Below are 21,872 nucleotides of genomic sequence, written 5' to 3' on the forward strand. Positions count from 1 at the left end.
AAAAATACAAGTCTCCCGAGTTAGTGGCTTAAAAGTCTACATCTTTTCCTTCACTCAATCTGTTAACTGGTCGAATGAGTCAAAAGATCTCTCCTTTGGGACACTGGGGGTATGCCCTTCCCTCAGGCACGGGTCAGTCAAAATCCAAAAATCTTCTCACAAACAGGATCATTTATCATTTCACATTCAGGCCTTAACGCTAGCGTTAAGAAGAGAAAAGGTTTTTATCGCACATGCCAGAGCGAGAGAGAGAGAGAGAGAGAGAACAAAGAAGGAGAAATCTCCAACTACAAATCAAGGGAGCATTTTGGAAGACCCTTATCAGGATCTTCAGGCAGGAGACCGGTGCAGATCTGGGCATCCTGTGAAGACTGTGGGACTCAGGTAGGACTGGGGAAAATTCCCAGGGAACCGGTGCCATTCAGGGCCATCCTGGAGCAGGGAAGCCACCACATTCCCTAGTTCAAGAGAGTCAGGACCTACCACTGGAGCCAGGAAATCAGCACTTATACAGGGAGAGTAAAAAGGGTAATCCTTGTACAGACAATAACCATACTTGGAAATTGATATGTCAGTTAACAGAATCAGTAAACCTTTTATTTGAACACCCCATCCTGTGTTCAGTCTCCTTGATTACGCCTCTTCAGAAAATACCTATCACAAGCAGCAACACAATGAGAGGTCACTTCCCTCACCTGGGCCATAACTGAAGCTTCCCCCATAGAAAGAATTCACCCCTGGATACAGTGGCCAGAAAAGAAAGCCCCAAGAGATAATAAATATTTTTATGTATCTTCAGAGGAGATGCCTCTTAGGAGAAAAGAGTTACATAAGATAGCAGTGAGACATAGCATCGTCACAAAAGCAAAGACCACATAATTAGAAACTTCATTACCACCTAAAAGCAGTGGAAACTACTCCATCCCTTATAACCTATAGCTTGAGACAGCAGGAACTATCCCTTAAATAGTTAGCAGGAAGCGTAGGCCACCATAATAGAAATACACAAAACATCAACAACTAGATCTTGATAACCTGCATTTTATATCCTGTGGCAAGGTCATAAGATAAATGAGCTCACAGGGCTCCTTTTACTACTCAGGAGTGGGGTACAATACAAAAAATCCATGACAATACTACCAATATGGCGACGGCGTACCACCCAATAGCATGGAGGGGAGTGTCCTGTGAAAGGTGTACCCAATATAAGTAGAACATGGTCAAAACATCAAACATACTTATAAATCCCTAGAATGTATTCTCTAAGGGGAATACCACAAAACTTCAAAATTGCTGAACCGTTTTATTAGTCAGCTTATGGAAGTGGAAACCTCCATAAGAAAATTTATATCTCATTACCTTTGGTAGCAAAGTGATTCTCAAACTACATTAAATAATGTGGAACCCATTACTTTAAGCTTTAGGGAGATGGACACTGAAAAATGTTGATAAAATTATCAAAGGGAACAAATTACCTTTAATAGGAAGGAAAAGGAAGTCATGAAAAAAGCATCAAAATCCATAATGCAGGGGAACCAAGATGGCTGCTGCACAGCAGATGCGGTTCAGAGCTTCTCCTGAAAATTTCCCTTAACTTCTTTTGAATTCTTTGACATTTTTTTCCTTGTGATGGGGAAACAGAAAGGAGCTATTTGGCAGGGTAAGACAGCTGTGTTGCCATTTCCCTTTCGCCAAACAACTATGCCAGAACTGCTTCATACCCACAGTATAGTGATCGAGGCCGGCTTGGCTGGACTTGGGGATGTCAGCCCATTGGCGGTAGATTTTTCCCTCAGCCCCAATCACCGTTCCACTCCGTGTCCTCCCATTGGATCTGAGGCTTCGGTTGAAGTCTTTTTGGCAGTACCTGGGTCCTTGGATGGTTCTGTTTCATTGTCTGGTTCTGTTTTTTTCCTTTTTGCCAGCTCAGGTCCAGCATTGGGACTCAGTGGAAGAGACTTGAGGTAAGCAGTTAGTTGCTGAGAGCTTAGTTCTGCAACCTTCTTCGCTGGCTGCATCTACAGGAGCAGGTTTGGCAGACTCCATTCCATCCACTGTGGCTCCCTCCTTAACTTTTCAAGACTCTGCTTCGCTTGTTAAACCTGCTGTTATTACTTTGGACAGTTGATGGACTGTCTTAACTTCAGTTAATCACTCTCTCTCCTCTTTGGTCTCTTTGACTACTGATTTACACAATAAATCTCATGTTATGAATCCTGGTTAACTTCTTTGGAGCAGAAGATGTCTGAAGGGAGAATTTTTATTGCAAAGGTCCAAGATGTTGAAGCCAATATCATTAAAGATATGTCTTCTACTTCTCGTAGAATTGAGAATATTGAAAACTCACTTAGATATTTAATTTGAGATTACTTAATTTTCCTCTCAGTCACCTTCTGATCTTTTATCTTCTTATTTTATTTTTATTTATATTTATTTAAGTCTTTTCTATACCGTCGTTTGGTGGGGACCGTCACAACGGTTTACATTAAGGCACATAAAAGTAATCATACTACAATTTGTCCGTTTATATAGGTGCCATAAGGTTCGGTAACATAGTTTGTTATCAATGTTAGATGTTAAATGTGATTCATGTCCATGTCTTTCCTTCTCAGTTTTAATTACAGAGCTAATTTTACAAATGTAACTTATCCATTAGTTATGGTGTGCTATATCTTAAAACTACACACTTAGTGAATTTCTGCAGTGTGTATGATTGTTAAATTGTTCATGCTTTGCCCATTCCTGGCTTCTATTCTCCCTTCTCTTTCTGGAAGGCCTGTTTAAATAGCCAGGTTTTCAAACCTTTTCTAAAAGTTTTGCTATCTCTTTGTAGTCTTAAATCCAAGGGCATGGAGTTCCACAGTATGGGTTCCTGCCAATGATAATGCCCTCTCTCTTACTTGTGTTAGTCTTGCTGTTTTGACTGATGGTATGGTCAGGAGGGCTTTGTTTGCTGACCTTAGGTTTCTGTTCGGGACGTGTACTCTGAGGGCTGTATTTAACCAGTCTGCGTTTTCGTTATGTATTAATTTATGTATGGTGCACAATGTTTTGAAATGGATTCTTTGTTCGATTGGAAGCCAGTGTAGTTCAGCCAGTGTTTCCGTGATATGTTCTCTTTTGTTTTTGCCGGTTAAAACTCTTGCTGCTGAGTTTTGAAAAACTTGTAGTGGTCTTAGTGAGGTGTATGGTAGGCCTAGTAGAAGTGCATTACAATAATCAGTGCTTGCAAATATCAACGCTTGTAGTACTGATCGAAAGTTAGCAGTTGTTAGGAGTGGTTTGAGTCTTCTGAGGACCATGAGTTTAGCGTATCCTTCCTTTACTTTCAGAGATATGTGTTGTTTTAAGCTTAGTTCAGTGTCAATTATTACTCTAAGATTCCGTACTTTCTCTGCAAGCAGTATTTGTTGTTTGTTTTTGAGTGTGATTGGGCTTTGTTTAATTTCCGTATTTTTTCGTTCAAACATCCTTTCAAGGATTTGGTTTAGTAGCTGTTTGATGATATCTAGATACATGTTGGCAATGTTTAATGTTTTCTCGATTGTATCGTCTATTGGTAAGATTAGTTGGATATCGTCGGCGTATATATAGTGCGTGATCCCTAGGCCTGCTAGCAGGTGGCATAGTGGTAGCAGGTATATGTTAAAAACGAAGTTTTAAAGATCCCTGAGGAAGTGCTTCCTCCCATGGAGATTTTTTTCCATCCAGCTTTTAGAAGATCAATGGGAAACAATGTAATGGATGTTCCTGCTAATTTAACCAATTTTCTTGAACACTCTGATGAAGGAAATGTGATTGACTGAGCTACATTATTGGTGACTTTCGTCTTTTTGCAAGATCGTAATAATATTCTTCATTTGTATTTTCGTCATAAAGACGCTTTATTCAAAGGCCAAAAGATTTGGATGTTCCCAGATATGACGAAGGTTACACAAGAACGAAGAAAGAAGTTTTTAGTTATGAAAGATGCAGTTCTTTCCCTTAGAGCAGCGGTTCTCAACCTGTGGGTCGCGACCCCTTTGGGGGTCGAATGACGATTTGCTAGGGGTCGCCTAAGAGACCATCGGAAATATGGGTTTTTTTGTCGCTCCTCGAGTCACTCCCTCCCCTCACCGGATGCAGTAAAAAAGTTCATTCTGCACTCCCTCGCTCCCCGATTGCCCGGTGCTGGGCAAAAGGGACTTGCCGGATCCTCTAGGCCAGTCTAGTTAGACGCTGAAACCTCTATGTCCCTGCCACCATACCCATTCCAGGAGAGCATACACCGTCACACGCCAAAGGGCCACAGTTCCATACAGTAAGAACACAAATAGTATGTGCTCGGACAGCATGTGCCCACGTAGCTCATACCGAATACACTCAAATAGTACGTGCTTCGGCAAGCCCCTTTTGCCCAGCACTGACCAATCGGGCAGCGCACCTTCGCTCCTCGAGTCACTCCCTCCTGCTATAAATGTTGGATTGCGTTGGAAGAGGGGTAGTCTTATACGGCGAGTATATCCCAAACTCTATATTTTAACTGTAAAAGTTGGGGGTCGTCTTATACGCTGGAAAATACGGTATATACAGTACAGTTACTTAGGCCTATGAACGAAAATAATTTTACGGTTGGGGTCGCCACATAGTGGGGAATTGAATTAAAAGGGTCGCAGAACTATAAAGGTTGAGAACCGCTGCCTTAGAGCCACATGTATTATATGATATCCTTGTAAATGTGTAATAACTCTTGATTCTGCTAAATTTGTTTCTTTTTTAACCAAATCAGTTACAACATTTTCTGGAAGTCCGTTGAGGGATTGTGGTTCCTTCCTCCTCTGCTAGCGTGGATATTGTTAGATAGGGTCTTACTCTGCTTTGCAGTTTCCTTCCTTAATTCGGTAATATGTTTTTTGTTTAAGCCATGCACCATGGCTGTTTTTTTGTTCCCCCTTTTTAAAAATATTGGGGTCTAATGTGCCAATTTATATTTTTCTTATATAGTTGTTTGTATGGTGTACTATTACTGTTGTGCGTCCCGGCCGTGTTGGCACTGCGACCGGGCCCGTTCACCTTGCGCTTCCTTCGACCAGCTCCGGGCACCCCTCCCTTGTGGCCGCAGCCAGTTCACGGTATCCTCAGGCTCTCCGCTCACCATCCTCCATGCAGGCCTCACGGCGGAGCTCCTGTCGGGGCTGTGCATCATCAGCGTCCTCGGCCATGTCCCTAGGCATGCGTGTGGGCGACGCATGCCTAGGGCCCAAGGTGGGCCCTAGGCATCGGGAGGTGCCCCTAGGTTTTCCCACCTTGGGCCCAAGGGCCCAAGGTGGGAAAACCCGCGGGGCACCTCCCGATGACATCACATAGACTCACTACTTAAGGCGAGGCCCTGTCCCCAGGACCTCGCCTTGGCAATTGGGTTGATACCGTTGGTGTGCTAGTTTGCCTTCGTGTTCCAAGTGTCTCCTGTTCCAGTGTCTCCTGTTCCAGTGTCCCCTGTTCCAGCGCCTTCGTGTTCCTGTGTCTTCTGTTCACAGTGGCTCCGTGGGTTCCTGTATCCTTCTCAGGTAGTACCTCTCCAGACTGACTTTTGGTACTGACCTCTGCCTGCCTGACCATTCTCTTGCCTGCCGCCCGGAACTGACCACTGCCTGCCTGACCACTCTCTTGCCTGCCGCCTGGAACTGACCACCGTCTGCCTGACCATTCTCTTGACTGCCGCCTGGAACTGACCCTCGCTTGCCTTGACTATGCCCGGACTGATTCTGGTATTGATCCCTGCTTTGGCTGACCTCTCCTGGACTGATACTATGGCTCTGACCCTTGCGCTTCATTTGGATACTTTCTTCTGGCCTCCTGTGACCATTGGGCCAACCTGCTTGGAAACCAACCCTGGCTTCCACTTGGCTAGACCTACAGGCGCTGCCTGTCTCGCCCGGAGGACCTCCCTGAACTGTTGCCTCCCTGAGGTCTCCAGAGCTCTGGTTCAGGTCTAGCTCATCCACTCTGCATCAGCTGTGCACCCTTGTTTGTGATGGGCACACCTCTCCGCTACCTCTCTGGGAGACCACTGGAGGCCCACCTAAGTCCAGGTGGTCCGGGTACCCAAGGGCTCAACCTGCGGAAACCCCGGACTGTTATTGGTGAAGCTTCAGCTAGCCTCTGTCTCCTTGTGTGTTCCACCTCCTGGTGACAGGTGCTCTCTGGGTTCGACCAGAGGGCCGTACCAATCCTGCACCAGGCCAAGGGTCCACCTCTAGCACAACAGGTTGCCAAGGCCATGGCAGAGTCTCCTGTCTTGCAGGCCATCCCTGGTCTGGCTAATCGTGTCTGAGAGCAACAATGGATCTTGGAAGTGTTGGCTTCTTCTGTGGAGAAGATACATTCACAAATGGAAGAATCTGTCATGGCCAACTCAGGGGGTCTTGCCCAAACATTACCCTCATGGGCACCGCTGGCCCTCCCAGCTCCACCCCATTTTAATGGGGATCCGCGCCTTTGTCGAGGCTTCATAAACCAATGGTGTATGCAGTTTTCATTGCAACCCTCGCTGTTTTCTGATGAAGCAACTAAGATCACATTTATCCTTTCGCGCCTTGATGGAAGGCCCTGGCATGGGCTTCCCCACTTTGGGAGCTTTCAGACACCATCCTTCACCAGCTCCCCCAGTTCATCTCCGTCTTCTGATGTACCTTCGAGGACCCAGGCTGTCAAGCGGTCGCCGGCCACCACCTACTCCTCCTCCGTCAAGGCTCGCACCTGCTCACTGAATATACAGTAGAGTTCAGAACACTAGCTAATGAGCTAGCTTGGCAAGAAGACTGCTTAAAGGCACTCTACCTCGAGGGACTATCTCCAGCTCTTAAGGATGAATTGGCCGCCCGCGAGATCCCCGTATCTCTGAAAGACCTGATCTCCCTGGTCAGTAGAATTAGCTACCGTCTCCAACAATTCATCAGGAGGTGAGGGTCCTCTGAGCTCCTGCCCCACGACCACCATGTGCAGCGAGTCCTCCATTGAATGCCTTACCGGCCCCTCAGCCACCTGAGGAGCACATGCAAATCAATCACGGTCGCTTGACCCCAGAGGAACGTCTCCAACGCAGAAAAGCAGGCCTCTGCTTATATTGCGGCGGTTCTGGACACCTTCTTCAAACTTGCCCTGGGCGTCTGGGAAACTCCAAAGCCTGCTCCTGGCAGGGGTCCTGAGCTTGGGCACTACTGTTTCTGGCCCTCAACTATTGCTCCCTATCTCCCTCCTAGGGGAGACACGTTCTTTTGCTACCACTGTTCTCATAGACACTGGGGTGAGTGGAAATTTTATCATGGAAGATATCGTCAAACTTCTTCAGATACAGGCCCAACCACTAGGGGTTAATAAACATGTGGATAAAGGTGAACCGGTAGATGTAGTGTATTTGGATTTTCAGAAGGCATTTGACAAAGTCCCTCATAAGAGGCTTCTAAGAAAACTAAATAGTCATGGGGTAGGAGGCGATGTCCTTTCAAGGATTACAAACTGGTTAAAAGATAGGAAACAGAGAGTAGGATTAAATGGTCAATTTTCTCAGTGGAAAAGGGTAAACAGTGGAGTGCCTCAGGGATCTGTACTTGGACCAGTGCATTTCAATATATATATATATATATAAATGATCTGGAAAGGAATACGACGAGTGAGGTTATCAAATTTGTGGATGATTCAAAATTATTCAGAGTAGTTAAATCACAAGCGGATTGTGATACATTACAGGAGGACCTTGCAAGACTGGAAGATTGGACATCCAAATGGCAGACAAAATTTAGTGTGGACAAGTGCATAAAGGGAAAAATAACCCTTGTTGTAGTTACACGATGTTAGGTTTCATATGAGGAGTGTTGCATCCGTCGGTCTCAGACGGCTTCGACCCTTATGCCTCACCTTTTTCTCTGCTCTCCCCGCTAGCTTTGGGAAGATGGCTGCCACTGCATCTCCAAGCCGCGTCATCTGGTGTCCCCGGAACGGCTATGGCAAAGCCTCACGCCGTGTTTCTCCTAGGGGCCTCCTAGGGTGCGCGCGCGCACACCACTCACGTCTTTATCCACGTTATGGCGGGAACCTCGGGGGCGTCCCCCTCAAGTGACATCATGCCATCCGGGAATTTAGCCTACGCTTGTTTGCTAGCTCATTGAGTTAGCAAGGATTGGACTCATCTGGTCTAAGCTACTCTGCCGCTTCCTTGCTGCCGCTGGAAGCCCTCTCTGCCCTTCGGGGTATACTCTAAACTGGGTACTCATTCCTCGGGGGCCCTCTGCTTTCTTTCAGGTGCCTTACTGGGATCAGGTACTCGCTCCTCGAGGATCTGCTCTCCCTGGCTTGGTGCCTGTTACCATCGACTTCTGCCTGGTGGAATCATCTACCTTACAGCTACCATCTAGTGAGTAATCTAATTCTCAGTCTGTCTCATCTACAGCTCTGCTGTGCTGGTAAACTACACCTGAATATCCCTATACAATCTTGGTGAGACGGGTTCCCTCTGCTGAGGGTCCCTGGACTGCTACCTCTGGATCAACTCACTACTGCCACCTCTGGTGATATATACAAGCTGTACAATAAAAGACAAAACTCTGTGTTTGTGCATCCTGAGTCTAGCCCAGTACTGTGGCTCCCCACGGGGCTCCTCCCCATGGGCGTGGTCATCTCCCACAGTACCCAAGAATCCACTCATACACCTCAAAACCATAACAGATTGCTAACTCCATGGATTCGGCTCAGCTCTCCGCATTGCAGGCCATTCCAGGTCTGGCCCAGAGAATCTCCGAACAGCAGAACGTGCTGGAGAATTTGACTGCTGCATTTAACCAGCTGCACGCACAAATGAAGTCACCAACCACCACAGGTAAAGAAGTCACACTGCCATTGTTTCTCTATCTGCTCCAACTCGCTTCTCAGGGGAAGTTTGGAAATGTAGGGGATTTATCAACCAATGTTGCATGCACTTTTCCCTGCAACCTAATCATTTTCCTACAGCCTATGCCAAGACCATCTACATCTTGTCTTATCTGGATGGAAGAGCGTTGGCTTGGGCCTCTTCGCTGTGGGAGTGCAATGATTCTATTCTACATGATCTTGCCGGGTTCCTTGAACTGTTCAGATCAGTTTTTGATGACCCTGCCCAGCATACTACTGCAGGATCTTCGTTGGTTCACTTGAAGCAAGGTAGTAAACCTTTATCAGACTTCGCCATGGAATTCAAGACACTGGCATCTGAATTACATTGGGACCCAAAATGCCTGAGGACCCTCTTCTTTGAGGGATTGAACTCTCGTTTGAAAGACGAGCTGGCAGCTCATGAGATGCCTGAGACCTTGGCTGAACTGGTGAAGTTGGCAACAAGGATTGATCGCCGACTTCGTGACAAGGTTCAAGAGACCAAGACTCCCAGAAGACCCCTTCTGTGTGAAACTCGAGTTAAAACTACACCCAGGCCTGTTTCCTCGGGTCCAGTTGCTGGCGAAGAATAACCTATGCAATTAGGACGCAGTCACCTGACGTCAAAAGAGAGAAGAACATGGAAGAGGTTGGACCTATGTATGTATTGTGGACAAGCTGGCCATGCTGTACAAATATGCCCTATATGTCCTGGAAAATGGCAGACCTAAGTCCTGCGGGAGGACTCTTCTTAGGTCTAACTGCACCTTCTCCTCCACTCTCTCTTCCTGTATCCTTGATCTGCGGACCCTTAGAATACCAGACTCTTGCCCTAGTGGACTCAGGGGCAGGAGGCAATTTTATTTTGAAATGATTAGTGGAGCAATTGTGGATCCCCACTACTGCCATGATGACTCCACTACTCCAGTCTTCAATTCACGGGGAGTCCTTATCGGGCAAAGTCACCCAGCTCACCAAACCCGTGAGTTTACATACTGGTGCTCTCCATTCAGATACTATCTCCTTCTTTGTCCTAGAGAAGGCCTTGCACCCTATAGTACTGGGGTTACTGTGGCTGCAGCAGCATATGCCTCAATTCAATTTGGCCACTCTGGAACTTTCACGTTGGGATCCAGATTGCCATGGTAAATGTCTGATGGAGGTCTCTCCTATACCCTGCATACCAACTACCCCATTGATGCCTGGGTTGCCGCATCAGTATGCATCTTTTCAAGATATATTTTCCAAAGAAGCTGCAGACATACTCCCTCCACATAGATCCTATGACTGTGCCATCAATTTGAAGCCTAACACTGAACCACCCAAAGGCAGAGTTTATTCTCTCTCCATGGTAGAAAATAAAGCTATATCTGAATACATACAGGAGAATCTTCAGAAAGGCTTCATAAGACCCTCCAAGTCTCCTGCCAGCGCAGGCTTCTTCTTTGTGGGGAAGAAAGACGAGATGTTGCGTCCAAGCATTGACTACAGAGGTCTAAATGAGATCACTGTGAAAGACCGCTATCCCTTACCCCTCATCTCAGAGCTATTTGATAGACTACAGGGAGTCAAGATATTCTCCAAGCTTGACCTCAAGGGAGCCTACAATCTAGTTCACATTCACGCTGGCGATGAATGGAAGACAGCCTTCAATACCCGGGATGGGCACTTTTGAATATATAGTGATGCCCTTCGGCCTGTGCAATGCCCTGGCTGTTTTCCAAACCATGATGAACGACATTCTGCTTGATCTACTCTACAAATATGTCGTTGTGTATTTGGATGGCATCTTGATATTTTCCCAGGACTTGAACACTCATCTGGAAGATGTCAAAAGAGTACTGCTAAGACTCCGCGAGAACCGTCTATACGCCAAGTTGTCAAAATGCGAGTTCCACAAGGAATCAGTGCCTTTCTTAGGGTACATTATTTCCAACCAAGGTTTCCAGATGGACCCACAGAAGCTGGAGAGCATTCAGAAATGGACACAACCCACAGGTCTAAAGGCTCTTAGACGATTTCTGGGATTTACTAACTACTACAGAACATTCATCAAGAACTATTCCTCACTAACTGTTCTGCTTACAGCAATGACTAAGAAAGGTGCCAACATTGCCAATTGGTCTACGGAGGCAGTAACAGCATTCCAGAAACTGAAAGACTCCTTCTCGAGCAAGCCATGCCTCCGACATCCATATCTAACCAGGCCCTTCATCGTTGAGGTCGATGCCTCAGACGTAGGCGTAGGGGCCGTGCTAAGCCAGGCTGGTGACTCTAAGACCTTTCACCCATGCTCATTTTTCTCCCATTGCTTCTTGCCAGCGGAGAAGAACTAAGGCATAGGGGATAAAGAACTCTTGGCAATAAAGATGGCATTTGAGGAGTGGCACCCTTGGCTTGAAGGTGCACAACATCAGATCACAGTTTTTACAGATCATAAAATCTGGAGTACCTCCACCAAGCACAGCGCCTAAACCATAGGCAGGCAAGATGGTCCCTGTTCTTTAACAGATTTGACTTTGTGCTGAAATACTGCCCTGGAGATAAGAACGTCAGAGCAGATGCCCTATCTCACTCATTTCTCTCTGAAGACATACCTGATGAACCCCAACATATCATCGACCCGAAAAGAGTTATCTTGTCAGCTACTCATCCAGTACCTGCGGGTAAGAACATTGTACCCAAGAACCTAAGGAAAAAGCTGTTAGCATGGGCTCACAATTCTAAACTGGCTGGAAACCCTGATCAAAGCAGAACTTTGGCAAAACTACAGAAGTACTATTGGTGGCCCACCTTGAAGGAACAACAACGCAAAGAGCAATTATTGCGAACCTGTCTAAGAACTCAATGTCTACACAAAAGGTATCGCCAACTATCGTATATATTATTGTCAACCGTTTGCTAAACAATGTGTTGTTCAGATAAATATTATCTTGCCATAAAACATCCGAAGAGAAAAAATCAACAGAAATTTTTTTTTGAAAAACAGGACTGCATCAGCAAGCCAAAGTCAACGTGCTCAGGGAACCCTCACTGAGCCGTCCGGTCTTTTCGATCATCTGCAGCCTGTGCATAGGACACATACCATCCGGTATTGATTACAGCATGTGAATCAATGTATATCACTTGTCATATCCAAATCTTTTTTCTTGTTTTTTCTTTTTATTATTTTTCTTATTTTCTTTTATGTAATTCCCTTTTGTTTCAAACAGGGTAATAATCTTGAATCACTGTTCTCTAGCGAATCAAAACATTAATGTCCTTCCTTTTGCTGGTATAGGTATATGTAACCACACATTCAATAATATCAAAAGCTGCCTCAAAAGCTGCCTCGACAGCGGCCGTGTTTCGCAGCCTTACGGCTGCTTCTTCAGGAGTCGAATGTTTTGAAGTTCAACTCTCTTTAAAACAGGATGTGAAGTCTCCAAATGTTCCTGTACAGCAGTGCCGGGCAGAGGGGTCCAGCCTCAAAAGCCTCCCATCTGAGTGGCTTCCATACATGGGACCCTCCTTCCAGGGACCATTTCTACCTGTACCAAACCCCTAATGCTACGCACGGGTCTCCTGCATGTAGAGGAAATCTCTTTCTCATTTTGGAAAAGTCCATGCACCCGGTCATCTTGGGTCTACCCTGTCTTCGGAAGCACTCCCCAGTTATCCGTTGGGATACTCTCCAGGTTGCATCCTGGGGCCCTTCTTGCTTTGACACCTGTCTGACCGCTGTCCCTCGACCTTCGGTACCTCTCCTGACCAACCCCTTGGCGCTGCCACTACAATATCAAGATTACATGGATGTCTTTTCGAAAGAAAAGGCCGAGCTCCTTTCAGAGCACCGACCCTTTGACTATGCTATCAACCTGATCCCGGGTTCCACGCCGCCACGAGGGCGGGTATATCCCTTGTTGCTCCCAGAGACTCGGGCCATGTCTGCGTATATCCAGGAGAACCTGGACAGAGGGTTGATTCGGCCATTTAACTCCTCGGCTGGAACCAGGTTCTTCTTTGTGGCAAAGAAGGATGGGTCTCTCTGGCCCTGTATAGATTATCGTGGTCTGAATAATATTATACGACACGACCGCTACCTGCTACCATTGATTCCGGAGCTACTGAATTGACTACAAGGAGCCAAGGTGTTCAAGAAGTTGGATCTCTGTGGGGCGTACAACCTGGTGAGGATACGACCAGGCAACGAGTGGAAGACCACGTTCAATACGAGAAACGGCCACTATGAATACCTGGTCATGCCCTTCGGCCTCTGCAACGCTCCCGCGGTTTTCCAGAATCTTATGAATGAGGTACTGAGGGATATGTTACATACTTTGGTCATCACTTACCTGGATGACGTGCTGATATACTCGAAGGACCTGGACACACACCGCAGAGATGTCCACAGGGTGCTGCAGAAGCTTCGGGATAACCGGCTCTTTGCCAAAATGGAGAAGTGTCAATTTGAGCAAGAGTCCCTACCCTTTCTCGGGTATATTGTGTCCTCCACGTGTTTCCATATGGACCCTGAGAAGGTAACGGCCATCAAGGATTGGCCTCAACCTGTGAGGGTCAAGGCACTTCAACGCTTCCTTGGCTTTGCCAATTTCTACCGACAATTTCTACCCCACTACTCCAGATTGGTGGCGCCGCTTACGGCCCTCACCAAGAAGGGGGCCAACGCTAGAAACTGGTCTACAGCTGTGCTACGAGCATTCCAAGAACTGAAGACAGCCTTCCTTCAGGACACATGTCTCCATCATCCGGACCCCCAATGTCAGTTTATTGTGGAAGTTGACACCTCCGACATGGCGGTCAGAGCCATCCTAAGTCAAATATCCGGCAACGGTAGATCCCTGCCGTGTTCTTAATTTTCCTGGAAATTCTCACCCGCAGAAAAAAATTATGGCATAGGAGACAAGGAACTTCTGGCCATCAAATTGGCCGTCGAGGAATGGCCCCAGTGGTTGGAGGGAGCTCAACACCCAGTGATCGTTTATACAGATCACAAGAATCTGGAATGCTTATGTCGCGCCCAGCGTCTCAACCCTCGACAAGCTCGGTGGTCCCTCTTTTTTAGCCATTTCAACTTTTTCCTCCGCTACAGGCCAGCATCCAAGAGCATCCGGGCAGACGCCCTCTCCCGCATGGTGGAGACGGAGGAAACCCCTAATCCGCCTCAATACATACTCGACCTGGCCAAGGTGCTTCTCACGGCATCCGACGTGATTCCTATGGGGAAGACGGTTGTACCGGTTCGCCTTCGGAAGAAGGTACTGTCTTGGGCCAATGACTCCCTGACTTCAGGTCACCCAGGGGTAGCACGAACTCAGGAATTACTCTCCGAGTATTACTGGTGGCCCCAGTTTAAGAAGGACGTCTGGCTCTATGTCAGCTCTTGCCCGACCTGTGCTCAACAGAAGACTCCTAACAGCCGCCCCTGGGGTCTTCTTCAGCCACTGACTATCCCCACCGAACCGTGGACCCACTTGTCCACGGACTTCATTGTGGATCTACCCTCTTCAGAAGGAAAGATAGTGATCTGGGTTACGATTCACAGGTTCTCCAAGATGACCCACTTCGTCCCTCTCGCTAAGTTGCCCTCAGCACCTGAACTCGCGAACCTGTTTACTCACCACATCTTTCGCCTTCACGGATTCCCCCAACAGATCGCCTCAGATCGGGGCTCACAATTCACTGTGAAATATTGGAGGGCGCTTTGTAAAACGTTTTGGGTTCCAACTATATTTCACTACCGCCTTCCACCCTCAAGCTAACAGCCAAGTGGAGCGCACAAACCGGACATTGAAAACCTTTCTCCGGCCCTTTGTGGGAGATTTACAGAATGATTGGGTGGCCCTGCTCCCATGGGCGGAGTTCTCATACAACCACCACAAACACTCTGCCACCGGCAGTTCTCCCTTCTATATGGTGTATGGGAAATGGCTTCGACCTTCCTTGCCCTTGCTGTTGGTAGTGCCATCTCCAGCCGTACAACTCACGGCCCAATAGTTACATCGTCTCTGGAGCTCTACCCAGGAGAAGCTTCGATGCACTGCGGTTATCGCAAAGAAGTATGCAGACCGCCTACGATGTCCAGCCCCATCATTTCTCCCCGGGGACAAGGTATGGTTAAGCACTAAACACCTTCGCTTGCGGCTTCCCTCAATGCGCCTGGCCCCAAGGTACATTGGTCCGTTCTCTATCATGGAACGGGTGGGGGCAGTTTCCTACTGCCTCTGCCTCCTGCCTATGCTCAGGGTACACAATGTCTTCCACGTCTCCCTGCTGAAGCCACTGGTTCTGTCCATCTTCCATAGGAAGACCCCTGCACCGGCCACACCTGAGGCACACGAGGATACAGTCTACCAAGTCAAAGAGGTACTAGATGTGCGATTCCACCTCAGACGTTGGGAGTACCTCCTCTCTTGGGAGGGTTATGACCCTGAGGAAAATTCCTGGGAGCCAGCCTCCAACATCCTGGACAAAGACCTCCTCCACCAGTTCCATGTGGATCATCCAGCTAAGCCCAAGCCCCCAGGAAGGGGGCGTAGGAGGGGAGGTACTGTTATGGCCCCGGGCTATGCCCCAGGACCTCCACTTACTTCAAGGCCGGCCCGGGCCACTGGAACTCCGACTAGGCCCACCATGGCCTTGGCCGCGGCGCTCCTTCCTCTAGGGAGACGCCGACGATCCGCCGCATCTGGCCCCACCCCCTAGGCACATGCACGCGCAGGGGCTCAGAATTTAAAGGGGCCAGCGTGGGAAACCACAGGACTGCCTCCAGATGACGTCAGACGCTGCAGGGATACTTAAACCCTGCAGCTAGGCCCTTACCTTGCCTTGTAACGAGGTTCACTCTGTTTAGAGTTGCTAGTTGCTGCTTCGGATCCCTGATCTTCTCTTCGGCTTCTGACTTCTGGTTTTCGACTCTGGCTTCCATCCCTGGACTTCCAATTCTGCTTCCGTCCTTGGCTTGGTCTTCGGCTTCTGACTCCTGGCTTCCGACCTTGCTCGTCCATTGATTTCTGGCTTCAGCTTCTGCCCCTGGCTTTGTCTTCGGCTTCTGACTCCTGGCTTCCGACCTTGGCTTGTCCACTGACTTCTGGCTTCAGCTTCCATTCCTGGCTGGACTCCGGCTTCTGGCTTCTCTTCATCCACAGGTATCCAGTTTTTCGCCCACCAGGGGGCCTCGCCTAAGTCCCAGCGACACGGGTCCTCATGGGCTCCTCCCGGGGGGACCGCGGGCTTCCAAGGGTGAAGTCTTTATCGACCTCCTGGTGCTGGCTGCTTCCCTGGCCTATCTCTTCTGGTCCTCGGTCGCAGAGGATCTCGCCTAAGTCCCAGCAGTTCGGGTCCTCACGGGCTCCTCCCGGGGGGACCGCAGACTTCCAAGGGTGAAGCCTTCCAGGGCCATCTCTTCAGCACTGCCTCCCAGCTGCGACGTCCACTGTGGGTTCCCACAGAGCATCACCATCCGTCTCAGCCGACTCAAGGGTCCACGTTCCTAACAAGTATGCGCAAACTCTTCGCAGACTTTACAGCAAAGTATGCAGTTACAAAATTACTCTCTTTAGGTCCACATTGAAAATACATGTGCCTTAATCTGACATTCCTGATCATCAAATTGAATAATAAATTCGACCAAGTGACTCTTGTCAGTAGGAGATAAGTGGTAACTCTTTTGCTAACACAGCTACTCCCAGGGGTTGAATAAGAACAACTTGAAAAAAATGAAAATAAAGCAATAATCTGAAAGTACAATTTTTAAGAAGTAGGATTAGGATTACCCCTTGCTGCCTGTAGTGGATATAGATACTCAAAAATAATAGCCAGACTATTTTAGTAATGATGGGATTTTATCTGTATTCATTGATAATAATGTGTTAAGTTTTGCTTCATCTAACATTACATATTATTGTGCATTATACAGGGTGGCCCATGGAAAAGTAGCCTGCCTCCAATGCACTGGTATTGGAGGCTAGCTACTTTTCCATGGGCCACCCTGTACATGTGTGCTGATAATGACACCAACACAAGTAATATATATTAAGACAAGAAATATATTTTATTAGCATGTTTACATTGTACATGAAGTAATGCTTGGGATATAAAACTATTTATTCTTATGTAGTGATCATTACAATACCCTCAGACCTGTGATTTCCTGTTAAAGCATCTCCTGCATCTGTGCTCTTCAGATATTCCTGGTTAGGGATTTCTTGCTGGTCTTAGTGCTCCCTCTTCTGGGAAAGTTTGGTATTGCAGAAATCCATGATTCCTGTACACGCCCAGGCAAAAATAGCTTTTGCTCTGGTTTTGATCTGATGAAGGGACCCATTTATTGGCCCAGCTCCTGAAAGCTGGGTCAAAAAAGTATCAAGTTAGTCCCATAAAAAGATATCACCTTATGGATTTTTTTTGTTTGTTTATTAACCTTTTTTTCTGGATATTGTAGAGAGAATCAATTACGAGTATGCATTTAAATTCCATTTTTTCTTTCACTCCGGGGTGAAGTGTAGATAGTGATCATGACCAGATTCAAGGGCTGGACAAAAGACCTGATGTGCTATTTACATCAGGTTTTGTTCCTTCACTTTCTATAACCCCTGCCTATGGAAAATGTGGGCTAAATATGCATAATTGTTATGCGCCCCGCCCGCGGTCATCCCGCGCACGGGACTGCTCACCTTCAGGGTCACACAGTGGGTCCCAGTCCTGTCAACCTCGCGACCCTTGCTAGTCCAGCTAGGCCCCGGCGTCCTGCGGTGGCGGTCGCCGGGCCTTCGGTCATACGCCAGGCCTCACGCTGGGCCTCGGCGTCTCATCAGCTAGCCATGCACCTACACGCGCAGACCAGCCACCCTGATGTAGGTTCCAGGGTGGGGCTTAGTTCTGCTGCACACCCTGATTGAACTCATATTAAAAGGAAGTTCCTGACCTCACTTCCTCACCTTGGCAATAGTGTCGGTTTGTTCCTGAGATTGCCCTTGCTTGTGTTCCTGCTTGCTTGTTCCTAGTCTCATTCCAGGATCCTTCTGTTCCAGTTCCATTCCTGCTTGTACCTGCTTCCTTGCCCTGCTTGTTCCAGTGTTCGTTGTTCGTCTCCTTGGTCTTACCCTGGACTGACTTTCTTGTAAAGACCTCAGCTTGTTCCTGACCTGCCTGCCTGCCTGCCACCTGCCAAAGATCTCAGCTTGTTCCTGACCTGTCTGCCTGCCTGCCGCCTGCCAAAGACCTCAGCTTGTTTCTGACCTGCCTGCCTGCCACCTGCCCAAGACCTCAGCCTGCTCTTTGACCTTGCCTGACCTCTGGATCTTGGCCCTTGCTTCGTTGACCACTCCTCGGACTGATTCCTGGACTTTGACCTTGCTCGCCTGAGCTTGCTTGATTCTGGCTCTGTCCCTAGGCTTGTCCTTACCATCTCTATTCTGGTTTGCTCTCCTCCAACCTGTTTCCAGCCTCGAACCCGATAGCGTTCCTCTATTGTCTGTGGGCACGCCAGACTTATACTCTCCCAGGAGACCCTGCGAGGACCACCTAAGTCCAAGAGGCCTGGGGCCCTACGGGCTCCTCTCAGGGGGATCTCAGGCTTTCAATGGTGAAGCTCTACACTGCCTCTGTCTCCTTCCGTGCTCCAACCCCTGCCTCTGTCTCCTTCCGTGCTCCACCCCCTGTGGACCCCCTGTCCTGTGGCAGGGGTCCACCCCCGAGCGCAACAGGATGCCAAGGCCATGGACTCGGCGGAGTCTCCCGCCTCCAGGGCCCTACCAGGACTGGCCGCTACAGTAAAGCAACATCACCAAGCATTGGAGACGCTGGATTCTTTAGTAGAGGAACTATGCTCCCAGCTATAAGAGACTGCTATGGCCAACCCTGTGGGCCTCCCAGCCACTATGCTTCCCAGAGCAACTCTGGCACTTCCTGCACCTCCTAGATACAATGGGGATCTACGCTCCTGTCATGGCTTCCTTAATCAATGCTTTATACAATTTGCTCTCCAGCCCTCCTTGTTTTTGAAGGAGATCACGAAGGTCACCTTCATCCTGTCTCGGTTGGAAGGGAAGGCTCTGGCATGGGCCTCTCCCTTATGGGAACATTCTGATCCCATCCTCTCCAAGATGTCTGACTTCATTGCTCTTTGGAAATCCTGGTCGGATGGCTATCGCCAGTCACAATCTACTCCATCTTTGTCAAGGGTCAAGGACCCTCTCTGAATACACGATGGAGTTTCGAACCTTAGTCACATAACTTGGGTGGCAAATTGATTGCCTACAAGCCATCTTCCTAGATGGACTCTCATCTGCTCTAAAGGATGAGTTCTCTGTCCATGAGACTCCCACATCTCTAGAGGACATGATCTCGCTTGCCGGAAGGATCGATCATCGATCATCGCTTCCGGCAAAGACACCTAGAAATAAAGGCTCCAAGCTCTTCTCCAGTACGGCCTGCAAGGTACCCTGCACTCCTGCAAGGAATGTAACATCACCATCTTCCTCCACGGTGGAACTTATGGAGGTGAACCGGGGACGGTTGTCTCTCACTGAACATCTCCGCCGTAGAAAAGAAGGGCTTTGCCTTTACTGTGGCACTTCTGGACATCGTCTGCAGTTCTGCCCGGTCCGTCTGGGAAACTGCAACGCCTGAGCCTGGCGAGGGTCCCGAGCTTGAGCGCAACTGTTTCAGGCCCTCAACTCCTGCTTCCAGTATCCCTGGGCATCAAGACCCACACGTTCACCACCACTGCTCTCATTGATACTGGAGCGAGTGGCAGTTTCATTATGGACGATATCGTCAAAATCTTGGGAATACCCCTTCAACCATTGGCGGTGAGTCTCCGTATCGCTTCCATTCAAGGAGAACATCTTCCCGGTCTAATCACCCATCGGACCTTGGCTAATCACCTTTCAGTGGGTACACTCCATAACGAAGAAACATCCTTCTACGTGTTGAAACGCTCAACACATCCGGTAATTCTGGGGTTGACTTGGGCTTCGCTCCTGACTCACGAACCCTAGTTCGATTGGCAATCCCTGCAGCTGGTACTGTGGGGTCCAAAATGCCAAGCTACTTCTCTCCAGCCGGTGTCTCCCGTGATCCCGATTTTGAAGTCTACAATGCTTCCTGGTCTGCCTCCACAGTATGTGGAGTTCAGTGATGTATTCTCAAAACAGAAAGCAGACACTTTGCCTCCGTTATGTAAGTTCAACTGTCCCATTGAACTGCTGCCGGGCATGATGCCTCCCAAAGGCAGAACATATCCCTTGTCACAGCCTGAGACTCAGGCTATGCCAGAGTACATAAAAGAACATTTGGAGAAGGGGTTTATTAGACCATCTGATTCGCCTGCAGGAGTGGGGTTCTTTTTTGTGAAGAAAAAAGATGGTGGACATCACCCGTGCATTGACTATCTGAGTCTCAATGCCATAATGCGCAAGGAACGTTACCCGCTACCCCTTATCAGTGAACTATTTTACTGCCTCGAAGGCGCCAGAGTGTTTTCCAAGTTGGATTTGAGAGGTGTGTATAATCTTGTACGCATCCAACCTGATGACATCTGGAAGACAGCATTTAATACTAGGGACGGCCATTATGAATACGTAGACATGCCCTTTGGGTTATGTAACTCCCCAGCTGTCTTTCAGCATCTCATAAATGAGATCTTCAGGGACCTCCTGTACAAGTTTGTTGTCATCTACATTGACGACATTCTGATATTCTCCAAGGACATCGAAGGTCATTCTCAACATGTTCGTACTGTCCTCCAACGTTTAAGAGAGCATCATCTATACACTAAACTAGAAAAATGTTTGTTTGAACACACTCGTCTACCTTTCCTAGGATATATAATATCTGACCATGGCTTTTCCATGGACCCGGAGAAAGTCCAAGGAATCCATGACTGGCCCCAGTCAGTTGGGCTTTGAGCCTTGCAACGGTTCCTAAGCTTCACTAACTATTATCGAAGATTCATTGCCAATTACTCATCCATGGTCGCCCCACGTACATCAATGACTAAGAAGGGGGCCAATACCCAAGTGTGGACATCCAGAGCCATCGCGGCCTTTCAGAGGCTCAAGGAGGTCTTCAGCTCCGGTCCGAGTCTCTATCACCCGGATCCCAAATGTCTGTTTTGAGTAGAGGTTGATGCCTCAGCTATCGGAGCCGGGGCTGTCCTAAACCAACACTCGTCCACGGGCAAGTTAGTTCCTTGTTCCTTCTGTTCAAACAAGCATTATAGTATACCCTATTGATAACTGAGGTAAGTGTGAAAAGGCAGCTGGAGCTGCTTCCGGTTAAGTTCACAGATAGCTGTGATGAGTCATGAGGCCATTGTCTATGTCAGACCCAGGGTGATGCTGTTAATTTTGTTAATGAGCACCAGTTCAGCAGTTACACCCTGGAGTGCTCCTTTGAAGTTTCTCTGTAGGAGAATAGCTACTTTAAGGTCAGATAGAGAATGTCCTGGAAGGCTGAAATGTTCTGATAGTGATTTCTGAATGTTGCCATTTCTCATGACAGATCTATGTCCATTTATTCTTTTCCTTATAGATTGACTTGTTTGTCCTATGTAGACATCAGAGTGACAAGGCATGTATTGTATCACATTGGAGGAAGAGCAGCGAAAGGGGCCGGATGTTGTAGTTGATGTTGTTGGGTCCTGTGATGGTGTCGTCTGGCTTAATCTGTGGACAGAATTGGCATCTGGGTTTCTGGCCGGGTCTGGTACCTAAGATGGTGTCATTGTTGTAAAATTCACGGCTGCTGGTGAATATCCCTTTGAGATTGGGGATCGGGATACTGCCCTTAATTGACCATCCGTGCGACCCAGCTTGTCATGTCTGCTTTTTCAATTAGAACCTAAAATGTATTGAAAAAATAAGCCTGAGGTTCTAAAGTATAGGATGAGCTTGTCAGAAGTGGGATTGGAACCCACGCCTCCATCAGGAGACCAGAACACCCAGCACAGGGAAGCAGAAAGACTTGAGTCTGGCCTAGAC

This window comes from Rhinatrema bivittatum, chromosome 3, assembly GCF_901001135.1.
Source record: "Rhinatrema bivittatum chromosome 3, aRhiBiv1.1, whole genome shotgun sequence".
In the NCBI taxonomy this organism is placed as follows: Eukaryota; Metazoa; Chordata; class Amphibia; order Gymnophiona; family Rhinatrematidae; genus Rhinatrema; species Rhinatrema bivittatum.